The 13,387-nt window shown below is 43.1% G+C and overlaps 1 protein-coding gene across 1 annotated transcript in view; it reads left to right on the forward strand.

Moving 5' to 3' along the window:
• The first annotated feature begins 477 nt into the window (after window positions 1-477).
• LOC140725765 (neprilysin-like) overlaps window positions 478-13,387 on the forward strand; it is a 306,429-nt gene continuing 293,519 nt past the window's right edge. Inside the window, exon 1 of the mRNA XM_073041648.1 lies at window positions 478-581. The gene's annotated coding sequence lies outside the window, so the exon portion shown is untranslated. The remainder of the gene's footprint in view (window positions 582-13,387) is intronic.

Raw genomic sequence — 13,387 nt, forward strand, 5'->3', positions numbered from 1 at the left:
TCTGAAAGTGATAGGATTATACTATCAGCCTAATTGTGCTTTGCAACAAAGATTATTCAGTGGCTGTGCTTGAGAAACTCAAGAGACCGTGATACATTGCAGCCCCTTAAGAAATAACAATGAATAATCAGAATTAGAGATGCTGTCAGTCAGTCCCTTGGCTGTTCATGCTGACACTTGCAAAGCTGTTACTTGCTGATGCCACATAGCAGCCAGAACTGTTAACACCCTGGAGAAGACACAATGGCAGAAGGCAGATTGGATCACTTTACCGTGGGCACAGCCTTGCGTGTAAATGCATCTGGTGTGGTGTTGGGCAGGAATTGCACTGTCAGAGGGAGCATCTTCTGCATGACATGCAAAAATCCCAGGCCCTGAAGGTCAACCAGTGATTGGCAAGTCCTGGTAGCGCTCCCCAGAAGTTGTTGAAGACCGGAGGGCAAATCCAAAGGTTGAAGTCTAAAGCTCATCGAGTCTGGAGGTAGAAAGCCAGAATGATTGAAGACTGAAGTTGACAAGTCTGGAGGTAAAGGCCAGAGACTGGAGGTTGGAGGTCCTTTGCCTGCAAGTCTGGGAGTCTGGTAATTTATTTTTTATTGGTAACTTATTCTTATTCATTCTACTTCTCTTCTAATATTTATATCTGTGCACTTGTATTGCTACTATGACACTGTAATTACCTTTGGGATCAATAAAGTATGTATCTATCTATTTAGAGACTAGTTGACTGGGAGTCTGGGCCAGGGACGAGGCATTAGAGACTGGTTATCTATACGTCTGTGTGTCCAGGCTAGAGACCAGGTGTTAGAGGCTAGTTGTCTGCAAGTCTGGGTCTGGGATGGAGACTGGAGTTGGAGACTTCATGTCTGCCACTCTGGGAGTCTGCACCAAGGATGGGAGGTCCAGAGGCCAACTGTCCTGGGGTTGGAGGCCTGTGTGAGGGAGGGCATGGCAGGGTGGGAAAAGGACTTGATTTGGTTTGTTGTCTCGATGCTTTGCTGTTGTGTTGTTCTGTGCTCTGTGTTGTATTGTTGCATTGAACCTTATGGGCGTGCTCTGTCATCCCAAGTATGTGGTATCACTTTCAGGCTTCCCCCACACATCCTTCGATGTGTTGGTTGTTAATGCAAACAATGCATTTTCCTGTATGTTTCAAAATATGAAACATATGAAAATAAATCTGAAACTAGTCCAGTCTAAAACGGCGCTGTGATTGGCGCAAGTTTGATTTTGCATAATCAAAGCATAATTAAGCACCCCAATCATCCTGAACATTCTGTCTTCTCCCCTCTCCCATCGGGCTGAAGAAACAAAAGCCTGAACGCACTTACCCCCAGGCTAAAGGACAGCTTCTGTCCCTCTGTTAATCAAACTGTTGAACGGTACTGATACAATAAGATGGACTCTTGACCTCACAACCTATCTCCTTATGGGCTTGCACCTTATTGTTTACCTGCACATCAATTATTACATTTTATTCTGCATTCTGCTTTTATTTTACCTTGTATTACCTCAATGTTGTATCTTGCCAATTCCTTAGCTATCAAAGCAGTTCTCCTTTCTGGTCTTGAGTCGTTATCCAGCACTGTTCGCACATTCCATGTGGCAACAGTCAGTTTCACTTCTTAAACTTCTTACCGCAGTGGTGAAGACCCACTGGGCACAGTGAGCCAGCCAGGTGAAATCTGAGCAAGCATTCTTTACCCCACCTTTTCTAGGGGCTTCCCCTTCCAGGGCGGGCAGTGATATCCCTAAAAAGGGCTGCCCGGACAATCACATAGCTGCCTCAACCCTGTTGTTGCTCAGAAAAACTCAACAAGGTAGTGACCATCTTTTGTGAACCACCTATGTGCAGAGTTCATGCTAGCAGCTTCCAGCTTCTCAAGCCTGCTGCCGTCACATGACCTCCATCGCCACAGGGCTTTCCACACCATCCAGAAACTCTACTCCAACACACCTCGCACAGTAATAAGGCAGACGGTGTCGTGCCCCCACCATGCAGTCTCTCTGTAATTTGGACAAAGATGTGTACATCAGGACTCGCTCAGATGGAAAATTGTTCAACCTGTCAAGACTCAAAGCCTCAACCAAATCAAGAGCGATACGTGTCAGAGAGCTTCTGTATGCAGACGACTCAGCCCTGGTTACGACTGATGTTAATGTGATTCAAGAAATTGCTTCTCATTTACTGCCACTCTTTTTGGCCTAAGATTCAATGTCTCCAAAACTGAACTTCTGTATCAGCCTTCTCCTCTGTGTAGTCCCATTGAGACCCAACGACCAGACATATCTGTCAATGGGGTAGTGCTGAAATGTTCTGACTTTCTCACGTACTTAGGAAGTGCTGTGACCAACACCAACTCATCAGATGTGAAAGTTGAGAGGAGAACTCAATCAGCTACAAAAGTCTTTGTTGCTTTGCAGAAGTGACTTTGGTCTCGCCACGACATTAAAATAGCAACCAAGGTCAAAGTGTATAATACAGTTGTTTTACCATCTCTGCTTAATTCAACTGAAACAATGATATTGTATCGGAAGCACATCAAGATATTGACCTATTGACCAAGACACAACTCAGGCATTTACTCCAAATATTACATATTAAGAAGCAAGGGAGGGTACCAGATGTGGAGGTGCTCAAACGTGCTGGGACAGACATCGCAGAATTGCTCATCAGTTTCTCAGCTATGTTGGACTGGTCATGTCACAAGAATGAGCGATGATCGTTTACCCAAAGCTGTTTTCCATGGCGAGCTGCATGAAGGAAAGAGGAAGCATGGTGGTCAGAAGCTGCCCTACAAAGATGTGCTCAAGCTCCATATGAAGAACACTGACATGAATGTCAACACCCGGGAGAAAGATGCTTTGGACAGAAGAAGCTGGCACTGCATTGTCAAGAATTCAATCCCAGCTATCGAGGAGAAAAGGCAGAAGAAATATGAAGCATGTCATGAACGCAGACATTCGGTGCTAGACCAGTCAAATCACGAATGCAACCACTGTGGGAGACAGTGCCGATCCAGTCCTGGTCTTGTGGCCCATAGAGACTAAACTCTCAGCACAGTCAACATCAAAATTGATGGACAGCCGAAGAGAAGAAGAAGATTACCTCAGAGTTCTGTGTAATGATCTAATCTGTAGGAACGATATGCAAGCCAAGCTTTTCACTTTAACACACACAAAATGCAGGAGGAACTCAACAGGTCAGGCTGCATCTATGGAAAGGAATAAACAGTCAACATTTCAGGCCTAAAGTCCTGATGAATGGTCTCAGCCTGAAAAATGAACTTGTTATTCCTTTCAATAGATGCTGCCTGACCTGCTGAGTTTCAGACATTTTGTGTGTATACTCTGGATTTCCAGCACTGGCAGAATCTCTTGTGTTTAAGTCTTTTGCAGCAGCTTGGTACATGTGACTATAATTAACCATTCCAATTCCATTGTCAATGCTTCTTTCCTCCATTGGCAGTGCACTGTAGCAGTAAGATGTTCCATCTACAAGAATATTCATCATTGAAGCAAATGGTTGAGACTTCCTTAATGGCATCTCTCAGACTCTTAACTTCTAGAGCCTGGAAAGACAATGGGAGGAAGTGCTTGACGTTAGTCAATGTAATCACAGTCCAGTCCCATCCTGGACATCTCTTCTTCTCCTGCCTCTTCCACTGGGCAGATGATTGCAATGCTTGAGAACATGTACCACCAGCTTCAGGGACAGATTCTATCCACTATTATAAACCTCCTAAAGGTTCAGAAAGGTTCAACCATTCAAAGGTTCATTTTATTGTCAAAGTATGAATGTACAAAACAACTTTGATATTCGTCTTCTCCAGGTAGCCATGAAATACAGAAAAACCACAGGCATCGTTGAAAGAAAAGACATCAACCCCACTCCATGCACGATAAAGAAAAAGGAACAGAACTCACAAACCCCAAATCCCCCCATCCCCTCCCTCACACAAAAAACTAATGGATCGCCCACACAGAAAAGGCATCTAGAACATTAAACCCCAAACCCCCAACCTCCTCCCTCACTCAAAAAAAACAGCAACAATAGCATCAAACACCCCCAACCGCTCTCTCACACACAAAAACTAACAGATCGCCCACACAGGTAAACACCAACAGGAACATCAGACACCAAATCCCTAACTCTTCCTTCGCACAAAAAGTAACACATTGACCACCTGCCAATCGGCAACAAGAAAGCAGAAAACGAAGCCTGAAGGAGACCAATAGAAACTACAGTCCAATAAATCTCAAAGTTTTGAAAATTTCCTCACATCAGCATTGAACAGCTTAGTCACATGAAGAGTGACTGCCATGCCAAGTCTGAACTGCACTGATCTGGTTACTGACCCCAGTCGACCCCAAGGTCTCCATGGAGAGAGACTCCGACCCTCATTGCATTCACCTCGATGCTTCAATCTTCTTCGATGCTTCGAAATGGGATTGTTTATGACTCCACACCTCATCTCTGGTCTTCTCCACCAGCAAGCTCGTGTTCTCTTCTGCATTAAAGATAGACATTTGATTTTTCAGTCTATCTCATTTGGCCATTGAAAGGATGGAGGTCTGGAAGAATTACTGGACACTGGAGAGATCAATGTCCACACCATAAAGTTGGAGGCTATCCGGATGGAATATGAGGTGTTGCTCCGCCAACCTGAGTGTGGCCTCATCGTGGCAGTAGAGGAGGCCATGGACAGGCATGTCAGAATGTGAAAGTGAAGTCAAATTAATGTGAGGATCTATGGGAGATCCTGGTAGTTGCAGTGGACAGAGTGAAACCGCACACTGAAGTGGTTCCCTCATCTGTGTCGGGTCTCCACCTATGTAATGGATGCAATAATAACACCTGACCCATTCAGACTGTTCTACCATTCAATAAAATCATGCCTGATCTTCAACCTTAACTCAGGGCGGGTATAGTTCCAGTACAGGGTTGAGGGAGAGTTAGAGGTCAGGGACTAGAACTGGCGTTAAAGTTCCAAGTCAGTGCACTCAGAGGTGGGAGATCAGTGCAACCAGAGGTCGTGTTGGCAGGCGCTGAAACCAGTGATCTCCAGGTTGGAAGTCTGTATGAGTGAGAGTTACAAGGACAGTGACCCACACCCACCCCCACCATCAATGGGATCGGAGCTCCATGCAAGACTGAAAGTGGACGCCCAGTGTTCAAACTCAAGATCAGCGAGGCCTGGAGTCGAAGCACAAAGGTTAAAGTTCTCCGATCAGCCAGTCAAAACCCAGAGGACATCAAACCCAAAGGTCGGCGAGTCTGGAGAGAGAAGCCCAAAATCTGTGAGTCTGGAGGTCAGAGTCTCAATGTCTGAGCCAGGGACTGCAGGTCGGTGCTCTGATGTCTGCAAGGGCTGGAGTCCCAGAGGCAGACACCCCTGGGGTTGGAGGCCTGACTCTGTGTGTGAGCGGGTGGAAGGGTGTATGCAAAAGGGATTTGCTTTCCTGTTTTTTGCTCTGTCTTGTTTGGTTTTCTTCTCTTACTGTTGTGTTGTTCTACTGAGCATCGTGCAATGCTATGCTGGAGCTGGAACCTGTGAGCTACCCCCAGCGCATTGCTGGGTGTGTTCGCTGTAAATGAAAATGATGCATTTCTCTGTATGTTTCTTGTGATAAATAAAGCTAAATCTGAACAGATTGTGGCAACAGGTTACAACATGCGCATGTACAGGGTTCTACCTAAATAGTGGGTAAATTTAAAGCGTAGATTGATAAGTTGTTGATTAGCCAGGGCTTCAAAGGTTACGGGGAAAAGACAGGAGAATGGAGCTGAGAAGGATAATAAATCAGCCATGATGGAATGGCAGAGCAGACTCGATGGGCCAAATGGCCTAATTCTGCTCCCATGTCTTAGGGTCTTAAGGCCTGACAAACAAGATTTGAAGGAGTGTTTTCCATTGAATCTTTAGAAGTGGGAAGGGAAAATAGAGTTCTCACCATAACTGGATCTGTGGTGGTTTTCCTCCCAACTATCCAATTAAAATTGGAACACAATAAAATTACTGTCTTGTAAAATCATTTTGCATAAAAATTTATTCTGGGCATGTTGCCGAATTTGGGCACATAGGAATAAATGAAATGGCTAATAATGTTAACATGATGTTGTTCTGTCTTTGCCTGGAAGCTGAAGAGAGATCAATATCTCATAGAACAAAAAACATAAAACAAGTCTCTACTGTCTTTATTTTCTTTGGCACCTCATTGTACCTGGATACGTTTCTTATCAAAACCTCAGAACAAAATGTATTTGAGTTTCTACACTGCAGTGAGCTGGTAGAACAGGGTTTAAAGTTAAAAATTCAAAGTAAATTTATTATCCAAGTACGGAAATGTCATGATATACTACCATGAGATTCATTTCCTTGTGGGCATTCACAATTGCGGGGTTGGGTTGCTAGTTCAAGTTTCAAAGTACATTTATTATCAAAGTATGTATGAATTATACAACCTTGAGATTTGTTTGCTTACAGGCAGCCATAAAGCTAGAAAGCCGAACAACCCCAGTTAAAAAAAAGACCAACAGAGAAAGGGAAAAAAAACCTTAAATCATGCAAACAATAGAAGCAAGTGACAACACTCTGAACCAAAATGACTCCTTAGATCTGAAACCTGGAGCAGCCCAGAGACACCTCAAAGTCTCGTTATCAGTTCATCATGTTAGTGGGTACAGAATCATGGCAGTCTTCATAGTGTAACGCCCTGGTTCAGATTTTTACTACTGTGCTGTACCTATTTCATTTTAGCAGTTCTGTAAGAGCAGTCTGTACTGCTTTCAGCTTGTTTCCGTTTGAGCTCAGGTAAGAGGCTTGCTATTCAACTTAGGAATGTGCTGTCAGCCAATTGGGATGGTGGAATTGGGAGAAGTTCTGGGGAATGCTGGGTCTTTGTCTTGAGGAGCTGGAAGAGGAGAGGGGTAAAAGAAAGCTGTCCCTGTTGCACAAGGTGCTTTGTGCAGCTGAATGGCTTCAAGAAGGAAGAACCAATACTCCTGTGGGAGACCCGTTGGTTCGAGATGGATTTTGAACGACATTTGGAAAGTGGTGTGTGCTTTCCCATAGACCGAGGGTCCAGCGCGTGAATAACAGGTGAGCTCCAACTTAAGTGCACATCTGACTGCTTAAGATTAATGGGCCCTTTTTAGTTTTTTTCTCTCTTTCATTTAATAACTATTACATTAACATTCTTAAATATACTTCTTTATGAATTGTATGCAGTGACAATCTTTTATTTCTTGCTAGGGGCAGTAAATCACACAGCATTCACACTAACTGGGGTTGGGGTGGCAAGATGCTCCAACCTCACGGACTTGGTGGGACCAAAGTTGAATACATCCTAGATGTACAAAGCTGGAGAAGAAGTGGAGTACACTAGCCTAAGTGCCACAGGGAGAGGAGTGAACATCATGGGAGAGCGAGTGAAATTGCCTCTCCCCTCTGCTCCTGACATCTTGTCTTTCCAGTCTATCTAAGCCAGCACTTAAATAATCTGAACAGCGTATCATACCTTGCACTATGACCCAGGCACCGCTGCAGCAAGGGGCTCTGGGCCTGGACCACAACGCCACATTCTCCAGGCCCAGATTTTGCCACCCAGCTCGAAGCCACTCTCGATTTCTCAAAATCGGCTCGGCACCCAGAACAATTGAACCTCGCTCCAGTACCAGTCGTACGGGCATGGGAACCCTTCTGCCATGGCTTCTCCTCTCCGAATGGCTCACTCCATCTTTGTCGATTCTACAAAGTACCAGCATGGTTCGTCCCTCAAACTCACTTCACCTTTGCTCTTCTCTCCATTGTTTGTGGTGATAATTTATCAGAATTTCCTTCAGAAAAGGAGTGATTAGTAATGTTTTTAGTCAGATTTCTTGTTTTTCAACTACCAGTGGGCTGTCGCACACTTTTAGTAGCACCATCCTAAACCAGAACTGCAGTGACAATCATGATTACATCATCACTGACCTGATTCCAATGATGTACATGTTCCCATTGGACTAGTAAAGCTCAAATTTATTGTCATTTGGCAATTTACATATTATACAGCCAAATGAAACAATATTCCTCCAAACCAAGATGCATATAACTCATACACAGCACATACAGTAGTATTACCACAAACAAATTAACAGGGAAAATATATTCCAGAAGATTGACATTTATTATAAGGTGCATTTATGACAGAAGTAAAATGTAAACAGAATAATGCCTTTAGTGCTTTATCCCTGATGAGACTGGGTGGTGACAGGGAGTCTCATGCCCTTAGGGAAGAAACTGTTTCCCATCCTAACAAACCTTGTCTTATGGTTGAATACTGAGGCTCCAAGGTCACATCAGAAGCTGTAGATCCACAACTTTTCCATTATCATTAAGGAGCAAATCAGGAGCTGGATGGAATATTTTCCACTTGCCTTGATGACTGGTCAAACATGGGGAGGACAGTCAGAATCTTGTTTCCAGGTCAAGTGCTAGAGATCATGTGTTTAGGGTGAGAGGGGTGAAGTTTAAAGATGATGTGCTCGGTTTGTTTTTAACACAGGGAGTGTGTGGTTGGAACCCGCAAAGGCAAACTAGCAGCAGTGGTGGACGCCGACATGATAGTGGTGTTCAAGAGGCAGCACTCTAGCGTAGCGGTTAGCCTAACGCCATTATGGTGCCAGTGACCCCAGTTCAAATCCCCCCCCATTGTCTGCAAGGAATTTGTATGTTCTATGACCATGTGGATTTCCTCTGTGTGCTCCAGTTTCCTCCCACATTCCAACGACATATAAGTTAGTAGGTTAATTGGTCACATGGGTGTAATTGGGCTGATTGATGGCCAAGACATGCTGGTTAATGCTGCAGTGCTAGGGGTGTACAGCACTGTTGAGTGTGAATCTGATGTAAGGTGTTGAATGATCCTATAGACTTATGTCTTCATGTCTGGACAGAAATTGTGATATGATAATGACAAGATCATGAGGTGAGAGATTCAAAGTTGGCTGTTTGCTCTAGGTAGTTAAAGTCAGAGAGAGGTACGGCACCGAATCAGGAGTCTCAACTCTTCAATGTTCTTTTAACCATCAATCATCCATCCACAGTTATCCTGCCTTTATCCCACATTCTCTGCAGGTATTTATTGATTGATTGATTGAGATACAACGTGGAATAGGCCCATCCAGCCTTTTGAGCCATGCTGCCAGCAATCCCCTACTCTCAAATTTAATCAGTTTATCTCCAAAAACAAGCACATCTCTGAAAATTGTTTTTCTTCCAGTGAGAAAGGAAAGCACAGACCTTGGCGAAGTGCACTGGATTTTAAAGGTGTGTGATAGAAATGGTTGTACTGGGCCAATGTCTAAAGAAGCACATCTGCACCTCGGCTTCCTCAGGAGGCTGAGGATATTTGGCCATGTCCACAACGATCCTCACAAATTTTCACAGATGCACTACAAAAAACATCCAACTCAGATGCATCATTGCCTGCTATGGCAACCAAGACCGGCAGAGAGCTGTGGATACAGTCCAGTCCATCCCACCAAACAGCCAAACTTCATGGACTTTGACTACACTTCCTGCTGCTTTGGGAAAGCAGCTAACAAAACACTGGACAACAAAGATCTTGCTTCTTGAATACTTTTGAGTACATCTTATGTATTTTGGGCTGCTGATCATGAAAATAACCATGATATTTCCCTATCATCCTGCATAGACAGGGTAGATGCTACATGGCAGGACAGGTCTTAGAAAGGTACTAAATTTCCATGAAGGATTTTGATATTTGAGAAGATGTTACCCAGAATAACTGATACCAAGATTAAGGAAGGCATTTTTGTCAGTCAAACAGGTCATCAATGACAGCCAATTGCATGAACTTCTAGTGGGACCAGAGAAAATTGCATGGAAGACATTCAAGGATGTTGAAAATTTTCTTGGCAACTACAGAGCACAAAACTACGTGCAGCAGGTAGACAACATGCTTCATACAAAATGAACATACAAAACCATGAACTGCAAGATTCATTTTCTGAATTCCCATTTAGACTTCTTCCCTGCAAATCTTGGTGCTGTCAGTGACTAGCATGGTGAAAGGTTTCACTGGGACATTGTGGTCATGGAGAAACGTTATCAGGGTAACTTGAATCCATCAGTGCTGGCTGATTCTTAAGTGAGAAACCTCAGACACTGAGTACAAATGAAAATCATCAACAACGCCTTTTTAGTTTAGTTGAACTATTGCAAAGCGTCAACACCGTTGTGCAATTAAAAGCAGCATATTCGATAAAAGTTAATTTCTTGTTTCTCCAAATTCCTACATGATACAAGCAATCAGAAATTATGTTCATGTTCAGCTTCAAGTGGTCTATCATAAACAAAAAAACAATCTGCGAAAGCATCACGTGAAAAAATTTGTTGTCCAGTGTAATCAAAGGCCTAAACATTCTCTCTTCTCCCCTGACCCTTGGGCAGAATATATCAAAGTCCTTTCACCAATTGACTTCCCAACTTTCTACTTCACCCCTCCCCCTCTTCCGGTTTCAACTATCACCTACTACCTTTTATTTCTTCCTTCCCTTCCCCCACCTCTTACTCTTACTTCACATATTTTTTCAACAGTCCTGATGAAGGTCGACTGTACTCTTTTCCATAGATGCTGCCTGGCCTGCTGAGTTCCTCCAGCATTTTGTGTGTATTGCATGGATTTCAAGCATCTGCAGATTTTCTCTTGTATGTAGTTACAAGGAATTTGAATACACAGATAAGAATTTTAAAACTGAGTTATTAGGTATTTTTCAACAGGGCAACAGTGGTGTCAGGCATACACAGAGACAATAGCTAACCAGATTTTGCAGAAATCAATTTAGGCATTTATTGTTAACACAAAAAACTGAAGCAGGATCAGTTTGAGAAAATCCCTTGTGTGTGTGAGAAAATATTTTTGTCCCCAAGCGAAAAATAAAAAGATTTAGTGATGGGAAGGTGTCTGTGTTCATTCAAACAATACAAACAGCCTTAGGAAAATGGCTTCTTCAAATTAATGTTTGGCATGTCAGTGGGGATATCTTATCTTTCGCTTTTTGAGGCTCTGAGTATTACTTGCTTTTCCTATATTTTCCAACCAGCTGTAGGAAGGGAGGCAAGATTGAATCATCAACATCAAATATATCGGGCTAATCTACATGTGATATTAATACCCCACTGAATTTATAGACTTTGTCAAATTCTTTTGCAAATGAACTTTGCAGGGATTGCAACACAGATGAATCAACAATATTGGAACTAGCTTTAAAAGAAACCTTCAAAGCTGTCATAGAGTGGTGTTTTGTGCAATCGCTTTTAATGTGCAATCTTTATATTCTGTGGGTACAGTATTCTTTGCTTGCAAAAGAGCTGAAGAAATAACAATGGGCGTAGGCCATTTTGCTTTCATGTAGGTCCTGCTCTGCGTCAGGTTCATGGCCGATCATGTACCTCAAAGTGGAACAGAGTTGACGGGCCGAATGACCTAATTCTACTCCTATGTCTTATCGTTGAAACACCCTGGTTTCCTTGGCTGCGTAAGTCTAGAGAAGACAATCTCTGGCCCTGCCAAGCTAGTGAGATTGAGGCGTTAGCCCACCCCAAACACCCTGTTTGTGTAGATGCTGTGAAATTTGCTATCCTGTTACAAATTAATGTCACAAAATAACAGACAGTACACTGCATATGATTAAAGGCATTATATTTATGAATCTTACCTAAAAGGTTAGTAAAGAATAACAAAAAGAAAAGGGCCCATTCTAATAAAACAGTCAAATGTGCACAAGTTGAAGCTCATCTTGAACATCTCTGTCACTCACACGCTGGGCCCTCGGTCAACATGAAAGCACACACACCACCTTCCAAACGTCGCTCGCAATCCATCTCGAACGAACGTGTCTCCCACCGGATCGTATGCTATGAGCGGTTCTCCCCAGCATCTTCTCCCTTCATCTCCTCTCGAAAAAAAGCTCCAAGCCCAACCTTGGTGTTCCTCACCAGAGAAACCTCCCCTTAATCTGACCATCCTAATTGGATGGCACACATTTCTCTTCTCTCTTATCTTCAACACTAACCCAAACATTAGCTGAAAACAAGCAGCTCACACAGAACAGCACAAAATGTAATACATACAGCAAACAGTAAAAAAATATAAACCAGGGCATTACATAGTCTTATTGTCTTAATGTCATTTTCCCACTCAAACAAGCTCTGTTTTGAGTAAACTTATTGAATGATTCTCCTCAGCCTTCCAAGGTAGGGAATTGCTCAGGTTCAGCATCAGTGACCTGGGTACAGTCCTGACCTCCAGTGCCATAAGAGTGGTGTAGAGTTTGTCTGTGACCCTAATACTCTGCTTTCATTTCACATCATAGAGGCATACAGTTTGGTAGCTTGGTAACTGTAAATTGTCCCTAGCAGATGTTAGTGGTGGAATTGTGAAAGGGCATCAAAGATTATGGGGAGAAGGAGAGAGAATAGGGTTGGGTAAGATAATGAATCAGCCATGGTGGTATGGTAGAGCAGACTCAATGGGTCAAATAGCCTAACTCTGCTCCTATGTTTTATGGTCTTATGGCTTTATAGTCTAAACCAGGGGAACAACAGGCGACAGGGAAAATTAGCAACATGTCCAGATAAGGGGATATGAAGTAAAACCGATAAGGTGGAGGCTACTCAGCAGGTCAGTCATCATTTGATGTGAGTGAAACATAAGGTTACCATTGGTGGGTTTTTGTTTGGGTTTAGGAAGCAGGGCGTTACCATTGGTGGATATTGGTTGGGTCAGAGAACAGAGATACCATTGGTGGATTTTTGTTGGTTTATGGAAACAGAGTTACCAAAGGTGCATTATTGTTATGTTAGATAAACAGAGACACCATTGGTGGGTATTCGTTGTCTTCGCGAAAAAGATATTTCGTTGGTGGATTCCTATTAGTTTGGATTATGAAGATAAGGCGTTGAATTGTAGGCTGACCAGTTGCCCTAACTGGTCAAGCTTCTTTGCCCCAGAGAACAAAATGATCTTTTCAGCCTTTCACTTACAGCTGAAATAACTGGGGCAAACAGACCTGAGAGGGGATTTGATAAAGCTGTACAATATCCTGAGTTATTTATAGGAGTAAATGGAGGATGGTTTTCTCAAGGAGAAGATAGTTCAAAGACCAGAGATACAAGTTTAAAACATACGCAAAAGCCATAAGGGGAATGTGAAAAATAAACTTTGTTTTAGACCACAAGACCATAAGACATAGCAGCAAAATTAGGCTATTTGGTCCATCAAGTCTGCTCCACTATTCAATCATTGCTGAAACTTTCTTCCCCTGCCAAGCCCCACTCACCAGGCTTCTCCCCATAACCTTTGCAGATGACTCCAA

Source organism: Hemitrygon akajei, chromosome 3, assembly GCF_048418815.1.
Source record: "Hemitrygon akajei chromosome 3, sHemAka1.3, whole genome shotgun sequence".
Classification (NCBI taxonomy): Eukaryota; Metazoa; Chordata; class Chondrichthyes; order Myliobatiformes; family Dasyatidae; genus Hemitrygon; species Hemitrygon akajei.